Raw genomic sequence first — 19,807 nt, 5'->3', positions numbered from 1 at the left:
ATAGTGACATGAAAAGTACACATGGCAAAATGTTTTGTTCTACAACTGTGTATGCCAATATCTCCAAACACTTTAAAACCAAGAAACCATCTCCAGACAGAGTGGGGAATGTTTCATTTTCTAAGCCAGCTCTACAGAAGTTGTTTTGGGTTTCCATTTTTTTTCTGTTGCTGTGTGGTGACTTGGTGACAAAAACCTACTCACAAATCAGTGGGCAACACACCAACATTTACATTCAATCCCCAAACTAAGACCACCAGACTGCATTTCTCCCACAGCCAAAGTTTCAACACTGATTTGGTTCATATTAGAGGCAATTACACCAACTCAGTACTCTAAAAGGAAAGCTGATCAGTGTGCAGTCACATTATGCAGACTTCATAAATCTTAGCAAGCAACACTGCAAGCAGCTACACACATATGGGAGATAAAACTGGACAGCACACTTGGAGAAATAAACAAAGAAATTGCTTAGCTCCAGATGCTTGAACAAGGTTTATTTTCCACAACTGACACTATCCCCACCTTGTTCCATCTCTGTTCCTCCTCTTGATCACTCAGTACTCTGAGACTTACTCTAGCCATGGGAGATCAGTTCTTTATTATGTCCTCCCACCCAGCTGCTTCCTAGGTCAACAGCTCTGCCATGGTTCTCTGACTATGAATCAAAGGGAGGACTTGCCTCTAGCTGAAAGCAGAGCAAAGTAGCAAAAGCAGCAGAGCTGAATCTTAACTTCTAAGTATACAAAGACAGCTGAGAGCATGCTTATGCACAGAATTCTTTGATTCACTTCCCCCTCTGAAGCAACTTCTTTAGTTGTTTTCCTCTGATAATGACAGTGCCATCTGCTCTTACCATTTATCTGGTATCCCTACCTTTTGGGTATGGAAATATCCCTACTCACATAAAGCATTATCAAATCAATTATGCTTTGTTTATGAAAATATACTCAGTTGCTGGAGGGAAGATCACATAGTTATAAGCAAAGTGACTCCAGATAGCAAGCCACAAGATACTAGGAAGAAACAAAATCCCACATGTTTCATCACATGACTATCTTTAGCAGCTGTCTCTACTCAAGCAAGTTCCACAAGAAATTTCCCTAGAACCAGTTCCAAGTAAAACCAAACCTGCAGGTTTCCCAGCAATAGTCTGGCAAAACATACAAAGTGCACTGGGCCTGGAAATGTTAATCTCTGGCAGAATTTTCCATGCTCTAGTTAAAGGATTCTAACCTGCGAAGTCATCCAGCACATGCTGATAGGAATAAGGACAAGTATATTGGTGTACAGATGAGGGCCCCAAATGCATTAATAAACATTGAAACTCTACAGCCAACTTCTCAGTGACTGTTCACTAGCTTCATGTAAGGGACAAATGCACCAAGGGAGTCTGCATAGTTTTCATCATTGGAGGTCTTTAAAAAGAAATTAGACATCTGCCAAAAATTATACAAGTACAGCTGATCATTCTGTGGACAGAAACCATCCTTTCAAACTCATACCTAAAGAAGATCATCCTTTAATCTATCCTAATTAGTAGCCTCTCAGTGGGTTGGTCGTTCCCTTCATAAACTCCATTTCACCAGAAATCATTCCCAAAATGATCATAACACCTAATAATGAGACATCACAAAAAAGTTAAGTAGAAAAAAATCCTATAAAGCACACCCAGAAGCTTTGTGTATTTAAGGTTTATGAATTACCCTAACAATGCTAATCAGAGTCAATTTGGACAATTTCATCAAAAGAGAGGCTGTAAAGTGGGGACTAAGGCTCACAGGAGGTTTGCAAACCTACAGAAAGGTGAACGATCTTCTCTATACTTATTTATCAGCACCTCAGGACTTGAAAGAAAAACACCTTGCCAGCCAAAAAGTCAACCCAGGGTGGCAGGGCTACAATTTCCCAGCAATGTCAGTGAGCAGCCAGAGTCTCATGATCATCAGCCACGTTTTGTCCAGAGCTGCAGACACAAAGTGGGGAGTGAGACAATGTAAAGTTAAAATATGATAACTGAATCTAAACAACACCAGAACAAAGGCATGAATTTTTAAAAGTTTTACATGTCCAAATAAGTGTCAGATTATGAAGAGTCAATTACTACACAGGGAAGCATTCTGAAACAAATGTGGCTTTAATTCCACACTAAGAATTAGTAATCATGGAGAACTTTTCAAAGTGAATTCTGCTTGCTTATGCAAAAGGAACACACAAGATACAAGAAAATCCATTTTTGAGATCTCTTGATAACTGCTCTTAAGTCTAAAAGGCTCAAATATGTCAGATGATTTCAAGCTCAGTACAGCTGGCCTGAGCATATGTCAGTTAACTAGGAATAATAATCAGCTAAATGTTATTTCATAATTCTTTGTGATAATTTATATAAATGCACAAACAGAAAATTACACAGTTTATGATACTTGGAAATTAATGTATTGAAATTCACTTGCTACCACCTTCCTCCGAACCATAGGTGAAATTTATGCAGATATTTCTTTATGCTTCAAACTAGCAGGATGACCAATACAAAGACTTCCACAAACACCATATTATCTCAAAAACTTTAGGAAAAGAGCTTCCCATTTCCAGTACCTATATAGCTACATGATGATTTCTAGTTTCCTGTTTCATATACATGAAATAAATAGGTAAGGTATTGTCTTGTTCTGCCAGGTACATTCAGCTAGCAAAACACATGCTTTCCTTTCCTAACATATGGCCCAATTACCATTTAGGCTACTATGCAGCAATCTTTTTATCAATTAGCACAAATAGTCACTAGAGTCTGGGCTCAAGTACTTATCTGATTACATATCTCCCCAGACCTGTCTGCATAATAAAGTATAACATACTCAATGTAAGACAGGAATCGCTTGCTTATTACACATCCCATGCTTGGCTAGCTAAGAAACGTTAGAAGACACATGACAATTGTGTTAAGTCCAAGCAAGCTGGTTTGTTTCATTTTTCTGCAGTGCTTTACTTCATTTTTCTTTGCAGAACAACCATCACTAGCAACTTGTCCAATAAAAGAGGTCCCAGATACAAACTAAAGGACAGTAAGATTCAGGAATACAACTTGAGGGTCATGTTGCTTGTATTGCAAATACTGTACATTTGTAACTCCAAAAGTCATTTAGTTATCCCAAGTTTCCTGGAACTTCTTACTTGTAAGCAGCTTCCAACACCGTCAGTAAGGTGATCTGTGCTGCCTCACCTTGATTTCAGAGCCACACCTGTGCTGTCTTGTCTCACCAGAGAAGAAAAGCTTTATATGTTTTGACTCAATGATAGTCAACTTTAATGATTCATTTTTAGTTACTGAATTCCCATAGGTTTACGGAAATGTGAAGCCAAGTCTGAAAGCCCCAAACAAAACTTCAGCAAAAGAGTCATATCTCCACTACAAAGGCCACATCGCCATTTCTTGTTTGTCATTATGAACCCAAACACTCACAAACTGTACTAAGTTCGTGTATAACTGTATGAAGTTATTTACTTCCCCTCAACCAATCAACCTACAGATAGCCTTTGACGCATTTAATTAGTCAATATCCATAAGCACTTTGATAAGAAGCAACATAATGTGACAAGTATTACTATTGAATAACCAGCAGCTCAACTGCATTTTGCCAAAGTACAGCAATAAGCTTGTCCTTTTAAACCTGCTCATAATAATTATAGCTGTTAACAACAGATATTGTTCAGCTGAATGAACATTGTGAGACTTCAGCAAACAGCTCTCATCAATCTGACATTCTTACAAACATCCCTTGCTAAATGTCAAGTGAGATTTCCAGAGGGAAAGAAAAGTGTCTTTCTTCCCAGAAAAGGACAAAGTTTACACAGATAAGAACAGAAAGTGAGACAGAAGTGGAAGCAAATAACTGTTTTCAAAAGAGCTCTAAAATTACTGACAACTACACAAACTATTGATAAAGGTCTGTTTCTAAGCAGGAGAAAGAATCATTTTTAGTGCAGAAAACTGGTTTTTTTGGACACTGGTATTACTCTTCAAAAGTAAAGAAGAAACCAAGAAAACAGTGATTTTTAATTTTTTTTACTTCACACTTCTGTTCTAGTCCTTTGAAGAGTTATTTGGAAATAGCTTGCCATGTCTTAAACTGTTCATTCATTCTATAATATCCTAAACAAAAAGATAAATACCTTAACTTGTGGCACAGAATAAACTATAGTACATTTTATTATAATTTTATGGCATTTGCGCAATTTCAATATACAGGTGGATTTTTCTGAAGGAAAATTTACATCTTGTTTGCTGGAATACCCGATGCTGCACTGGACTTGCACCAACAGAATACCCCAACATGTTGCCCATAAGAAAACAGAATCAATGAGTAAGCATTAGCTAAGCAGCAAGATGCTCTTCAAGTGCTACCCCCACACAAACACACCACAATCACCAATATTTTAGCAGCATTTTCTGTTGGTTGATTCTTTAATGAAAAGAATGCTGATTTTTTTAATGGCTACAAAGTGCTTTAAAGGTATAGATCTCTAGCATGCCTTACTATGAGCACCTCACTTACCCATGTGTATATTAGAATAATTTCCATCATGTGAATGTATCTTATTACCAGTAACATATGTATTACAGTCCTCTATGTGTGTTTGATTAGTGCCATGGCCTTTCACATATAAAGTCCTACCATCAGCTGCCATTTAATAAGCTACCAACACTTTCAGAAAAGACTGGCAGCTCCTGAAGTAATTTTGACAGTTGAAAGAAACACAGAAGAACAGCCCTACTTCCACAGTGCTTTTCAAAATAGCCCTGAATGACTTCAAGAACAAAACAGTTCTTTCTCCAAGCTTACAAAACTTCATGTTGTCATCTTATTGTAAATCCTCCATACCTTCTCAGTGATTCCTCATGGGCTTCTCCTCACAGCACTGACGACTTCTTCATGGCACAGCCAACAAACTCCATCTCTCTTCACAGCACAACCAACAAACTCCAACTTTCCCCTCACCCAGCTAACCCACTCTTTTGTAGCACTCATCATCTTATTGGACACAGCTGTGGCCTATTAAGGGCAGGCCTGTTCCTAATCTTTGGTGATTAGTACAGCTGCAGCTCCTCACGTGTGAAACTGCCTTCTGCACTATTTTCTTACATTCTATCCCTCCACAACTTCATGAACACTTCTATTTAACATATGTAGATTTTTTTTTTAGTGGGGAGGGGAAAAAAAGCCACTTTGTATTTTCAGGTTGAATCTAAAATTAATCATGCTTACACACTTAGAACAAGTAGAATTGCAAGATTGCTTCCCCACTGATGGATTCATTAATATTAATGACTTATGAAATCACTTAGTCCATCTGCAAATCAAGCCACTGAATTTCCTACTGCAAGACTAGTTCTGCATAGCAAGCAAAAATAAGGTATTGTACCTCAAGAGTCAAGTGGATTAACAGAAAAATTGAAAACAGTTACTTGAATTCAGTCACACACACTGTTACACTGGTAGTGAGCTTCACCATGGATGTGCAATCACTTTCCAAGTCATTAGAGTCTGGACATAACTGGTTTTCTGACAGAGTCATAGGTTTAATTTTTTACAGCCATAACTTCTATTTGGGCCAGTTTCAAATTGCCATAATTAAAGAAAACTTCAGTATTTTGCAGCTTTGGACTCCACACAAGTTTTAGCCTTTGGCCATGGCAGTTTGTTGAAAAGCTTTCATCTACGGTAGAACCTAGGATGTCAAGTCTTCCAAATTTAAGACCTTGTGACTTAAAAGCTGACTAAGGTAAAAGTTACATGATGATGCACACCTAAATCTACAAGAATCATGAAACAGAGTTCTGATCACTTTACATTTGTCTGATTTCTAAAGGTAACTCTAACTCCAGCTATTCCAGTGCATAAGCAGCCATTGAGTTTCCATCTTTCAACAAAAATAGGCATTTTTCATTTAGGAACTGAACAAGTACTTTATAAATCCCAAGTACTGTCATTTACTTTTTGACACTCAGCAGTAACCAAATCCAACCTGGATGAAGAACCCTGTGCCAAAGAAATAAAAAATTAAAAATATAACAGAGAGGGGTGTGGAGTATTTATGTTCTTCCATCTAGGAAAGAAATGGGTTAAAATTTTTATTGTTCCAAGGTGCAAACAACCATTATTCATTATAGTTACAAGACAGTATTAGTCTTCTTCATCAAACCAAGAACTTTATACAGCAACCCCTGCATCCCTGACAGGGGTGAATGAGTAATGATCACATTAGCCAATCCAGTTCCATGCAAAAAAAAAAAAGAAAAAAGAATCAGTGGGAGTGATCAAAACTAATACGCTACAAACAAAAGCTGCTCATTTCTTTCTCTGAACATTATAGGCTTCTTTTTTAAACTGATCAGTAAAGTAAGCTCAGATTCTTGTTCTGTTGCTCAATTCCTTCCATAATCAATGAACAGATTCAGCAAAGGCACTGTCATCATCTCTTCTTAACACAGTAGTTAATGTCCTGAGCCTTAGCTAGCTTTTCAGATCAAAGCAGGTAACAAATAAATTATATACCTGCAGCAGAGACTGTACAGTTATGACAAAAGGGAGGGGGGAGATTGGCAGAGGTAATAAGGTCATTTCACCTATTTTTTATTGGATTTACATGCTTGCAATAAGCATATTAAGCCACAACAACACCCGCAGCTAATGAACTAATGAGTTGTTAGCAACACCTCCGCTTGCTCACTTAGCGGTGCGATGCTTTACCGCGGTCAGCCCGCCTGCCTCCCCACTCTGCTCTTCCCCTTCCCGGTGCAATTCAGCAGGAAATGCAGCTGGACCGGTGCTCCACAAGCCCTGCTGGTGACTGCTCCCAAGGCTTGTGCTGCACCACCATACACTGAATTTAGAAGAGGCGCTTCTTGAAGAGCTACGCTTTAAGCGCCTCCAGGTCACGAAGAAAACAAACCGATTTTAAACTGCTTTCAATCGTGATAAAACTCAGTAAAGAGTCCAGAAAAAAACAGCAAAGAGAAGAGATGAAAAGATTTGAAGCAGAGATACGGCTCACTTAAATGGCTCTTTAAATGCTGGGCTCCAGTCTTGCTAAAGATTTTCAGAGGAAGCTCAACAGAGGAAGTGTCTATGGGAGAGGAGGCAAAAATACCTGTGGTCAGTGAAACACAAAACCAATGTTTGGAGACAAGGCAGGGCCCACGCCAGCTGAAACTTAATGCTCTTTCTACAGGTTAAAACACAATCCAAAAGTAATCTAAATATTTTCAGATAGTTGTTCACCTCACAAGTACAAGAAGTTTTAATGTTTCAGACAGAAAATCAGCTTCTGTTGTAGTACAAGTGATTATGGCAGAAGCATTTTAAACTTATGAAATAATAGATGAGTATATATGCTCACAGACAATATTTCTAGCTGTATACATGAGAACAGGAATGGATTTCTAAATAAATACTGTGTTACTCTCAGAATAAAATCTGAAAATATTTGCGTCATGCAGTGTTAAGAGAGCAATGAAGGCAGCAGAGACAAGAGAGGTGTTTATATTTATGATGATTAAAAGAAACTAGCCCAAAGTATTTTGATATGGACACAACCTTATTCTGACAGTGACAGAACATCATAAGACTAAAGTCTTACTAATTGTATTATTTAAATAATAGTTGTATTTATGCAGAGGGTAGTAGGGACTGTATTGAAGGACTCAGTGCTTTTTCTTATTCAGATTTGGAATTTTAAATTATTTTTAAGCTTTCTTGGGGAAGACTACACAAACATAGTAATGAATGTAAACAATATTGTTTCAATTTTGTCTGTTATATCCAAGAACTCTAAATTTAAACTCCACATAGTTTCATCATCCGTTATGAATTTGCAAGTTCTTAATGCATTAATTTCCACAATCAGAACTCAATGCCACCATCTTTTTGAACCATTTTAAAACATATGTACTACAACAGATGTGAAGGGATAACACGTTGCATGTTTTTCTATGCTTCAAGTGTAAATAAGAACCTAAATATATTTTCTCTGTAAAGGAATACATACTAAGGTGGATGAGGTAGTGAAAACTTGTTTTTTAATAATAATTTTCTACTTTCGGATCCTCAAATCAAGTCCAATAGAAAATAAGACCCCAAACATTAGATGCTATGGGCTAATTCAACAGGAATATGCCATATTAATGTTTTATTATAGTCCATAAATTTAAGAGTAATCACCAGAGTCATATAACTTTTTGATGGAAGCCTATAATCTTCATATCAATTAAACACCATACAGTTCATCTTCAGGGGGCAGAGATTCCTCTGAATTCATGACTGTAAGGTTCAAGGCAACATAATCTGAACTTTTTTAGAACTCTTGCTACAGGTGTTATTTTACCAAAGACTGCAACCAGACCCTTTGCTGGGAACAGCTGGCTGGACTGCTGTCAGATCCCTAAGCCCTGGAGCTGCTGCGTGGTCCAGCTATTCATTCAGAGTTCTACCAGCCATTGTCCTCAGAGCACTATGTCCTCAAGTTTCCCTATGCAGCTACACAGCAATTAAAGCAGATCAGCACCTGTAGGGGTTTTGTAATATTTATCTCTATTACTCAAACTGATCTCACAGTCCTACTTTGTTGTTTCTGCCCTTGGGGGAAACAGAATCAACCCTGTAATTCCAGAGCAGGATTTGTAACATGATGTATTAGCATAAGCTGCTGTACAAACTGTGGCTGGATTTCACACCTACTGTGAATGAGGGGCTATGCAAAACAATGGAAAGCAAGATACAGCCTCCAATACAGCAAGTCACAATTTCATGGTTGATTTAGTGACTTTTAGTGACTCAACTCTTGCTTAATCCTTCTCAAATTATGTAAAGAGAATGAGTCAGAAGTTGCTTGCTTATTTCATCTCCATCCTTACCAGCAAAGGGCACGCAAAGCAAGCAAAGAACAAGACTGAAATGACAATGGCAATACTTACAAACAAAGCCAAGTGACATTGCTAATGACACAAAAGTTGCCCACTACCCTGATATGGTGATCCACTTTTGTTGCCCTCATCCAATGTGAATAGCAGTTACACCAGTCCCAGCAAGGGTTTGTTGCAGGTAGTTCAGATTCAGGCATGCCCAATGTGGTCCATTTCTCCATGTATCCTGCACTACTACAAGTGCAGTTTTAAACCTACTTAGCCAATAAAGGTAATGCAAAAAGCAACAGCAAGACAACACTGGTGTACTGACCCTCACTCCTGCCTGGGTATGAGCAGCTTAATAGAAAAATTTTTGGCACTAAAGGCCACAGGTAGCAAAAGACCAAATATCTGAACCACAGTCTTGACCCTTATAACAATGTATTGCTTGGACATCCCATTCTGTTCCAGTTCTGCCAGTTTAAATAGTTTGATCTCTAAAGGAAAGTATTGCTTTATCTCTTGCAAAATGACTGCATTTCATCATCTATTCAACAATAAATTCAAAAAAATTACTGCTTGCTGAATGTCTGCAAGTAGAAATTGAAAGCCAGTAAAAGTGTTCCCTCATTTGATGAAACTTGGGGCATCATATGTATAATGAAATGCCATTAAAGATATTTGTTACTGTAATGCAGAGAAAGCAAGTTAATCAGAAATAGCATCAGAAGCCACAGGGTGGTGGCAGGGAAGATTCTCATTTTTGTCCTGAGGGGCAGTAACCATGCACTGGGGAGCAATTTACCAGCATAATGCAATCGCTCAATAACAGTTTTAGTAGTCTATACAGTACATAAATCTGTACACTCTTTAGCCCACAGGAAAACTGGTCACAGAGAAAGCAAAAGGAAGTAAGACAGATCACAAAATAGCTATATACACCTGCAGTAGATCCAATAAGACTAATTTTTCCTAGACTTTTTGTTGTATTTACCTGAACACTGTTAATGTCAACAAGCACAGAAAAAGAGCCTGCTCCCTATACAAGTACTAGAGTACTAGCCTAGATTTAAAGGCACACATATTTCCAGTACTGTTAGGGATTATCATGTCTAATGGATAGGGCAATGAGACAATTGAGGGGTATTGCTTTCTTTTGTCTACCAAAAAAACAGAACATGACAGACTTCCAATCTTGGACAAAGCAAGAACAAAACACATTAGCTTCATCTCACATCATCCACACAAACTCCTTCTCAATGATAACATCAAATCATAAAATTGAGACTCTAGAGAACTGAAAAAAAAATCCCAACAGCTCAAGTAGCTGCCTTTAAGATGTGATGTTAAAAGAAAACCAAACCACCATAGTATTACACTAGCAGTCTTCCTCAAAACACTTTTCATGTAAGAGCACATTCACAGTTTGTTTCAGAAAAGGAAACAATTAAAGCACTTCTTTTGCTTTGTAATATTAAAAATTCAAACAGTATTACACTAACAAACGGCAACTTCCAGTCCCATTACTAGCAATGGTAAAAAGCCCATGAAACCTTAAATTCTTAATGTTTCCTAGTGTCTGTGTATTTATCCTACTAAAATCAAGTGGTACATCAGGGTCTTTTGCACAAGATATGCTCTTCTTGCTCCAGTGACCTTCTCTCCACTGCTTCTTGTAGTGCTCACCACTAGGCTTAAATAATTAAACAGGTCTCAGCCTGAAGTGACTTCAGAAATTCACCTACATTTGAAAAGTGCTATTTAGACAATAATTTGTAGAAGAACTGGAAGTCAAATGTCTATTCTCATAAACTGATATCCTTATTGGAAGTACCTACTCATTTCCACAGCCCAAGGGCCTGGACAAGATCATGCAAGGAGCCTTCTAGTACACCAATTATAGTTAAACAACATGGAAAGAAAGACAACAACCAGCAGCATCCAGAAGTTCAGAAGTAAAAGATTTTAACTGTTAAAAGCTCAGGCATGGTTTCTGCTTAAAAGAAAGAGACCACTCTCATTGTATAATAGACACAAACTAGAACAAAATAAACTTAGGAAACAAGTACTCATGTTACATTTAGAAGGGAATGTTATTTCTCTAAATATTCAGATTTAGAAAGCACATTTTGGCAAGTCATGGCTTTTCTCCTCCCTCAATAACAGCAAAATACATTTCTACCAGCAAAGTAAATATTTATAAATATCAGAGCAGTAATTTCATCCATCTCTACTTCTATTGTATCCTCAAAACCATGACTTGATCGCCTGTCCTGTGTTCTCCCAATTTCCCTTCCCATATCCAAAAGCATAAATAAAATAGTGTTTTTGGGGAAGCTTGATTCCTGCTGATACCACCAAACATTTCAAGTTGGCTCATTCCTAGACAGAGACCAAGAAGTAGGTTTATGTCACAGAGAGATAAGAGATAAGGAAGATAGTCTTTTCCATTGCCAGACCTCAGAATCTTCCATTACATTCCAGAAGAAAAAAATCACTGAAATGTTCACGATTCAAAGGAAAGCTTGGATTTCAAATGGGAAAAAACATTATATAAAAATGAGGGTTTTGGACAGACTCCTCCTTTTCTCCTTTCCACATTCTGCAAATATGTCCAGTAGAACATATAAATCACATAATGTCATATGAAAAATATAATGTGCAATGAGACAGGTGTGGAACTTCTCTTTTCATCTAAATGAAAAGAAATATTGTGCATCTCCACCTACTTCAGAAAAATAATATAATAAGAAGAATTAAGGCAGATTAAGAGACTCTTTTAGGCAGCTTAAGACCCTTAAGCACACACTCCCAAGCCAAGTACTTATAATACAAGAAGTCTCCTAGTTACCTCTCTCAACTGTCACTGTTGTCAGTATTGCATAAAGCTGCTTAAACTATAAAGCTGATTGTCAAGGGAATCCCGGTCTGAAGGGATCTTTTGTGGTCTGAAAGGGTTGTAACTTCTGTAAAAGGAGGGCATCGGGTTACTGCAGCAAGCCTTGAATATCAATGACAAAGGAGCAAAAGGGAAGATGACAAGTCAGGCTAGACTCTCTCTCCCCTACCATTCATCTAAATCACATGGTAGTTACAGGGCAGGAAAGAGCCAAAGAGAACCAGGGCAATCCTTGCTCCCCGAGACCACTTTGCTCTCCAGTAAAGAGCACGGACACCGTCCTGCAGGCCACAGGGAAACAAAAAACGCAATGAGCAATGCTACCACACACAGCCCATTCCACTGCAAGCACCGCTGCAAATTTCAGAGGCACAAAACCACGTGGAACATGTGTTATATGGAACATGAAGAGCAGAAAGAAACATTTACTTCCTGATGACAGGTTGCATGTATCCAGCCATACATTAACTCAGTCGCATTCCTCTGCATATTCTAGAGCTGATAATATAAAGCTGTGAATAATTTTTTAGTTTCTGAAGATGGTCAAAGTTTTCACACTTTGGGCATATATTTTTCACAGAAGACCTGATTCATTACATAATAACTGCCTTTGTCAAATATTCTGAGGTCTTGTTCATGATCTCCAGATATCACATTTTCTTTTCCAGTAATGAAAATACCTACCCATCCAGTTCTATTACATGATACAAATTTCCAATGTATTGGTCACTTGATTTGAAGCCATTTCTGGATACTTAGGTTCTTGCATACCTACTTAGTAAATTACCTCCTCTGTGTGCCTCAGTTTGCTTCCAATTTTTTAATTCAACTGATCTTAACTATTTTTAGTTAATGAGAGGAATGATTGCATATCTGAGCAGATAAAGAACATGTCTTTGATATTACAACCCAATTGCAGTACAATAACTGAAGAGTCTTTGAAGGGGTAGCACTTCCATGAAGTTCTGTTCTGACTTGAGTTTTATTTTTACTTAATTTATTCTTCCTTTATTTAAAGAACTGCAGCTCAAATTTCCTAGACAAATGCAAGCCTTAAGTTTTCAAGGCTTTTTTTCAAGAAAGTTCCAAATCTCTTATGGAGTTTTCATAACACCACTGCTGCTATTAACCTTATTCAAAATAAAAATGGAGACTTGAGACCTGATTTCTTTCTGAAGCATATGCTTGAGAAGTTTAAAAGAACACTCTATAACCCATTTTCACCCAGCCAAACTGCCAAAATACATTTTGCATGCAAAATTAAAACTTTCTTCCACATGCAGTCTGAACAATGCAATCCCTATTTCTATTCTTGCAAAAATAGGCAACTACTTTTGCCTTGGAGGTAATCTCTGAATTCATCTTTTTTCACCCTTTTCTCTCCATTTTTTCCTATTGAACTTTCTGCTTTTCAGAAGGCAGCTAGTCTTGCAGGTTGTAAGTAAGGAGATAATTTTGTTTCAACATGCATAATTTTCTTCCTGAAATAACCAAGAGTATCGTGAAGATTTATAGGTTTACATGAAGTGCACCCCTATGAAAGACTCCAGAGAAAATGAAAAATAGGTTGAAACAAAAGGAGCCCCAACGTGAGAACCTCTGTTGTAAGGTTTAACCCTCAGAACATTCACCTTCACTTTGTCCCTTCAACTAACAATGCTTTCAAGAATGTTTAACTGATGAGCAGTAAGTGGTGAGGGGGAAATCACACAGAGGAAGAGGTGCCATCCCTAGATTTACATAATCATACCAAAATGATGTCTTTAATGTATTTAATAAGCTAGTGATGCACCACAGCCAGAATAGAAGCCATGCTGTTCTTTCTCATTTGCCAATTTATTGCTGGGACACCAGAAAAGACAGTAAAGTTTATACACTGGTAGACAAATTTCAAAAAGAGAGCAAAGAGCCTACAAAACACATGCTCACTCCTTGACAACCCCATGTTGCATTTTCTCCTACAACTAAACAAGAGTAAGGAGAGGGCCTCTAATGTTCCCACAGGAAGTTAAATGAAATTAGGCAAACATTTCCAAAAGAGTGTTAACTGCCCTCCCACTGCATTTATTATCTTTCCTTCATACAAAGTCAGCTGTTTCAGCGAAGTTAAACAGAGACTGACATCAGTCTGTTCTTACTTTTGTAAGCAGGACAGATAATAGGACTAGAATTATTCTGTAGTTTACTAGTACATGCTGGACTTGATGGGTCCTTGACATAAATTTAACCTACCAAAACAACTAAAATACAACCAAATTGTATACAACAACCAAACAATCTAAAAATACCAAAGAGATTGGAATGGGCCTCATGGAAAAAATCTGCTGGCCACAGGTCACAAGCTCAAGGATATGCAAAAAAATGCATGAAGAGAAGCCCTTATCTGCAGTTATAAGCTTCACTGAGGGACGTTTTTGTTTTATACCTTTCTGTTCACTTCTGCAAGGCACACAATACAAATAATACTTACCACTGATGGCCAGTTGAGTAAAGAAATTTTGGCAAATTACAAAGCAATTGTCTGTGCAAAAAGTTTCTTCAATATGTACTGGAAAGAGACCTAGATTTCTTGGTACAGTTCTGCCTCTGCAGTATCTGTTCTGAGAAAGTCTCCAGTTTCTGAAGAAATCTCTGCCCACCATCCTCCCCCAGGATCAATAGGATTCTACCTTATGTAACCACTCTAAGTTTGGCAGCAAGAGCTCTTACACAGCAGCATCTTGCAGATTGTGAGAGCACCAAAACGCTCAGTTTCCTCCTTGGCAATATGAAATGGCTGTTGAAACTCAGCATTCCACTGGGTCATTTGATCTTCACTTTGAGAATTTCACCATCCCTACTTGAGCAGTCTGAGATGTAAGAACCTCTGGAAGCAGATTCCCACCTGCATACATACCATGCTCTCAACACTACACTTTTGGGCCACTCCTAAAAGCCACAATGTCTAAAACATTCTCTCATTTTTAAAATTTTTGTTATACAACTAAAAATTACATGCACTTCCACACTAATTTGAAAAAATATAAGGAACTCTTACTATTAAAGGATGCCTCTAGCTACCTCAATCTGTGAGAAGACAAACAATAAATAGCATCACAACGGGTGTCTTCCCTAAACAAGCTAAGAATTAAACAAATCTCTCAAATAAACTTCACTTTCACACTTCCAACTAGGAATGCTGAGATTGGTTTTAGAAATTACAATTAATTTGGTTTAGATTCAAGACTCTTAAGCAGCATATTATCTACCATATTTGCTTGCTAGTTTAGGATAAGGAATTTTGGTGTCTCCTTCACTCCTAAACCTTATCCTTTGACACAGAATGAAAAGAAATGGGAAGGAGAGTAAAAGAGAAAGTGGGAAGGGGGTGGGGGGTGTAGAACGTAATTTACTTCATTCACCTAACTTATCAATTCAAGGGATGTATTTGTAACTTCATTTTTCTTCAAGTGGAAAAAGTAAATTTTACTTACTATTAATTCTTTTAAAGAGTTAAGAATCCAAAGTCCACCTGCATGAATTTCAAGTGATCAGAATATTTGTCAAAGTAGCATGCAGTTATAAGCAATATGTTCCTGAAAAACTACTCTTTTCTGCCTCCTTATTTCAAAACCAGGGCAGTGTCATCACATTAGTGTAAGATAATATTACAGACCAACACAGTGAGTCAGCAATCAAAATTATGCTTTCTGCCTTCCCACAGAAGTTTTTCTTTTGGTTTAAGTCCTGGAATTGCTGGTACATCTCTCTTCCATCCTCCCCTTACTTCTATGCCACTGCACTGCTTCAAGATTGCCTTACCAGTTGTCAGTCCAGCTTGTTCCAGAAGAAAGAATTCATGTGTAAAGTATCCTGGGTCTTAGAAACACAGAAACATGTGCTGGAGAAGGTTAGTGCCTGGTTGGCTGACTTCAGCAACAAGAAAAGGAAGCTGCTCAATTAACTGGAACTAAGTGAAAAAGAAATTTCTATTATCTTCCACTTATTCTTAAAACAACATTTAGAAAACTCAGTTCATGAGAACCTCATTGCACCCATACTCCTACTGAGACACTTCACCTATGACACACTTACTGCAAGATCTGTGCAGGCCTTCCTGTCAAATTCTAGCAAGATGCACAAAGCACAGTGGATTGAGCTCACACAGGCAGTCAAAGAGTACAGAGAAGAAAGGATCTTACACATTAGGTGAGACTGAAGGCATATGGGGCATTACACTATAAAATAAAACTTAAACTCAAGGATCATTAAAATGAAACAACATTCCTTTTATAGATTTGACTACTGATTTGGATTTTTAAAAACAAAAAACCCCCACATGGTCCAACTGGTGCTAAAGCCTGTTGGCACATAAAACCTGCTAAAACTGAGTATTATAAATTTCCACTCTTACCATGAGAATAACAAAAGTATTAGAAAATAAAATTGATCTTGAAATAACATGTTATGTTACATACAATATCATGTATAAGAAATACCAAAATAACAAGTGTGACAGTATAATTTAGAAATCAGAAGCAAAATCCCAGAAAAGTTCTAATGAAAATCTAAGTCAACACAACTGGGGGGACATGGGAAGAGAAGCACAAGGTTTCCTCTTCAGTGAGCCTGTTAAAATGCCAAATAACCAGTATTTGCTTTAGTCCACAATATAAGGAGATAATGAAAAAGCATGATTACATAAAAACAGATGATTAATAGCAGCTGGACACTATAAAGAGTGATAACATATTTCTTTTCCAGCATACAGGCTACTGCTCTTCCACTCAGTTTGAGGCAACGCTACTAAATTTTATTCCATGTATCAGAATATACAGAAATGGAAGTGAAGAAAAATGCATTTCACATTTCTGTCTTTTCTGCCAGAACATGAAAGTTTCATCTCCAGGCAGAACATTTGTCCCCTGCTTTCATCCAGTCAACATCTCTGCTTTGATAGTCTCATTCAATACTTCAATTCTAAAACCAGGGTAAGGCTCTTAAAATCATGAGTTGTCATCTCTTCTCACACACACTTTTTTTTTTGGCCCTCATTACACAGAGTCTGCTCCCCATAGTTAAAACACAGCTTATTGCCTGGTGAAGTAAGATTCTGATGCGGCACGCATTTGGGGCTTGAGCAAAGTACAACGTGGGAAAACTATGGAAAACTGCATCCTGCCCAGAAAGAGATCTGGCTGTCATAATCATATACAGTAAATGCACATGCAACACAGAAGCATCACTTCCAGAAAATGAGGGGAAACACACCTATAACCAGTTCTCCTTTCTTCCTTAATCCATCTTTAAAGTTATTACGCAAAACCAGTGGGAAATAGAGGGACTGACTGACAGGATGCAATAATATAAAGTGATTTGATTACTCTGAAGCAGAGCCTTTTCATTAAGTTTTTAGCTTTACAACACAGGATCTATTACAAGGGTCATTATACTTCTTTGTACCAAACAGATCATCCTATCTAATATGTCTTTGTATTTACAAATCTGATGTAATTCCCCTTTTCTTTGCATACACACATAGAAGCACCTGAACATCTGGTTACTCAGGAGAACTCTATGTTGATCCCTGTCTTTTTACAGTACATATCCAGCTATGCAGTATTTCAAAAAGAGATATTGTATTGTTCAGTATTAGTCATTCATAGTCATTTAATTGAAAAGGCATGAGTACCTAGCAATTGCACTTGGAGAATGAAGCATCTTTGAAATGTATTTACAGATTTGCTTACCTCCTTGGGAATGCTAAGTACTATCAGTGCAGCAATAAAAAAAGGCTCAACTACAAGAGCTCTGATTCTATTGTAGTGCAATGGTATTTTATTTATATTATTTAATGGAACGATGGGAAAGGCTAAAGCAGTCATACTGTTACAGTAGAAACTGCATTGTGGGAGGGGGTGCAGGGGGAGGCAAAGTGCCAGGCTGAAATACTGAGTAACACCAGAGCAATACAACTGATAGATCTCCAGAAATTCTGGAGTGCAATGAACCATGCTGGATGAAGCATTTACTTTCATCACCTGAGTGCTTAGTAGCATCCCCATCCCAAAAATTAATGGCCCACAAAAACCCATTTGTGACTGGCACTTTATACCATAAGAGTTATTACTGTTTGGTCCTGCATATTGCATAAATTCTGTAGCCAAAAAAAAAAAAGGAAAGCAGCATTCAAAAGGTTAATGAGAAGCAAACAGATGAACTTCATGTAAGTGGATGCACAAATCCACAAATTTCTATTCTGCTACCTTCTCCTTCAGCTAACAGCAGCAGAAACAGCTTTGTACTTACATATTCATCATTCCAGAGCTGACTGAAATGCAGAGAAAAAACTAGACAAGATTTATGAAAATATGGAGGCTTCTATTGAAGATACTGTACGAGCTATATTTCTTGCCCATTCGAGATAGTTCCCAAATATTTTAGCTTGTTTAATAAAAAGACTTCTCCTCCTAGAAATTCTAATACCTTTGAAATAAAAGGAGCTTTATAGTGCTATTTAACTAACATTTTCCAGGAGCCCTATAGATTATTATTTTGCAAGCATTTTTACTGTGCAAATGGCAGGGGAAGGAGGAAAAAAAAGCAGAAAGGAAGTAAAAAGGGGATGCAAATCACAAGCACAGACTTTACAAACACCATACTCTGTATGCACCCAGTACTAACGTTTTAGCCTTTTTCCCCTACTTTGAGCAAGCAGGAAACAAACAAGGAAACAGAAGGGGTAGACAATCCCCTGGACTTACCTTTAGTACAGTTCCTCTATAAACTTCTCAGAGAGAAATTTAAATTCCTCCAAGTGGATATGATTCTTAAAGCTTTTCTCTTTCTCGAGTCACACAGAAGCAAAACAATTAGTTTTCAGAGGTTCCATTTACTGCTCTTCCATCCCCAGCAAAATGCGTCCAGGAGACTATGCCAAAAGTAAGCCCAGAACTCAAAGGCAATTGGAAAGGGAGCGTAGGGGGTTACTGAAGGACCAGATTGTGAAATTCAGTAGCTTGAGCACAGAAATATCCTACTGTACAATATACCTGGCTTCTTGCTCACCAAAAAACTGTAGTGCAAACTGTCAGTAGTAGCCTCCAATAGCTGCTGTGTGTGCTGCAGATGGTATGTCTCACTGTTACCTTCCCAGATGGGTAGAGGATTCAGAGAGCAGCAAAACCAGGGGGTCGCCTCCAAACTAGGTGGATTGCCAGCCACTCATTCACTCAGTCCAATTAATCAAGACAAGAACAGCTAGTCACCGGAGGTATCTCCTTCCAGGGTGCACAGGATTATGGCAAGGTTATTAATCTTGCTTTGCTGCATCCCCCCCACCCCCTACATTCAGCAGCCTGCACCGAGATGATTGCCAGCTCTGTCTCTGTCCCTGTTCTACTGCATTTTGCTCAGCCCTCTGTTGCTGCAAGTGAAACACAGAGGAGGGAGGAATACTAATAAGGTGGTTAGCTACAGTTTCTTTAAGGCATTCTACATACTGCGTGCGTGTGTGTGTATGTGCATGTGTGTGTGCATTTTCCATGGGGCAATCTGGATTTCTTGGCAGCTGAAATAGGACTTGTTTCTACATCAAAGTCTGAATTAATCTGGATTATCACCTAATGAATACCAGAGCCAGCAATTGTATTTTACTTAGGATAAGAGGAGGGCACTAAATGGTCTAGAAGATTAGGACAGCAGCAGTGGTTATAGGGGGAGGGAGTGGGGGGTTGGTAGTGTAGAAATCACACTACAGCCAGAAGAGCATAATCAGTTTGAAAATTTGTTCCAAACAGATCATTTTAGCAATATTTTAAAAATCATTCTTATATCCTGAACTACTTGGGATTTTAAAATCAGCATTTTATTATCCATCTTTAGATTAGGCAGCGATATGCAGAGTCAAGTAAATATTTTTAGAAAAGAAAAGACTTCTAGCAGAAAAGGAAAAAATTAGAATGTCAGTGAAGGCAGACATCCAGCGCTGCATTTATGAACATGCTTGAAATTCGCTCCTTTAGTGA

General features: G+C 37.9%; 1 protein-coding gene across 6 annotated transcripts in view; it reads right to left on the bottom strand.

Moving 5' to 3' along the window:
- LRRC4C (leucine rich repeat containing 4C) overlaps window positions 1-19,168 on the bottom strand; it is a 482,349-nt gene extending 463,181 nt beyond the window's left edge. For 5 of the 6 annotated variants that reach the window (XM_058025527.1, XM_058025528.1, XM_058025523.1 and 2 more), the window contains exon 1: window positions 18,545-19,154. The gene's annotated coding sequence lies outside the window, so the exon portion shown is untranslated. Of the gene's footprint in view, window positions 1-18,544 lie in introns of all 6 variants that reach the window. The other variant, XR_009114536.1, reaches the window with a different exon arrangement.
- Window positions 19,169-19,807: the final 639 nt, after the last annotated feature.

Source organism: Melospiza georgiana, chromosome 6, assembly GCF_028018845.1.
Source record: "Melospiza georgiana isolate bMelGeo1 chromosome 6, bMelGeo1.pri, whole genome shotgun sequence".
Taxonomy (NCBI): Eukaryota; Metazoa; Chordata; class Aves; order Passeriformes; family Passerellidae; genus Melospiza; species Melospiza georgiana.
Note: the sequence above shows the minus strand (reverse complement) of the source record. Positions and strands in the feature narration are given on the sequence as shown.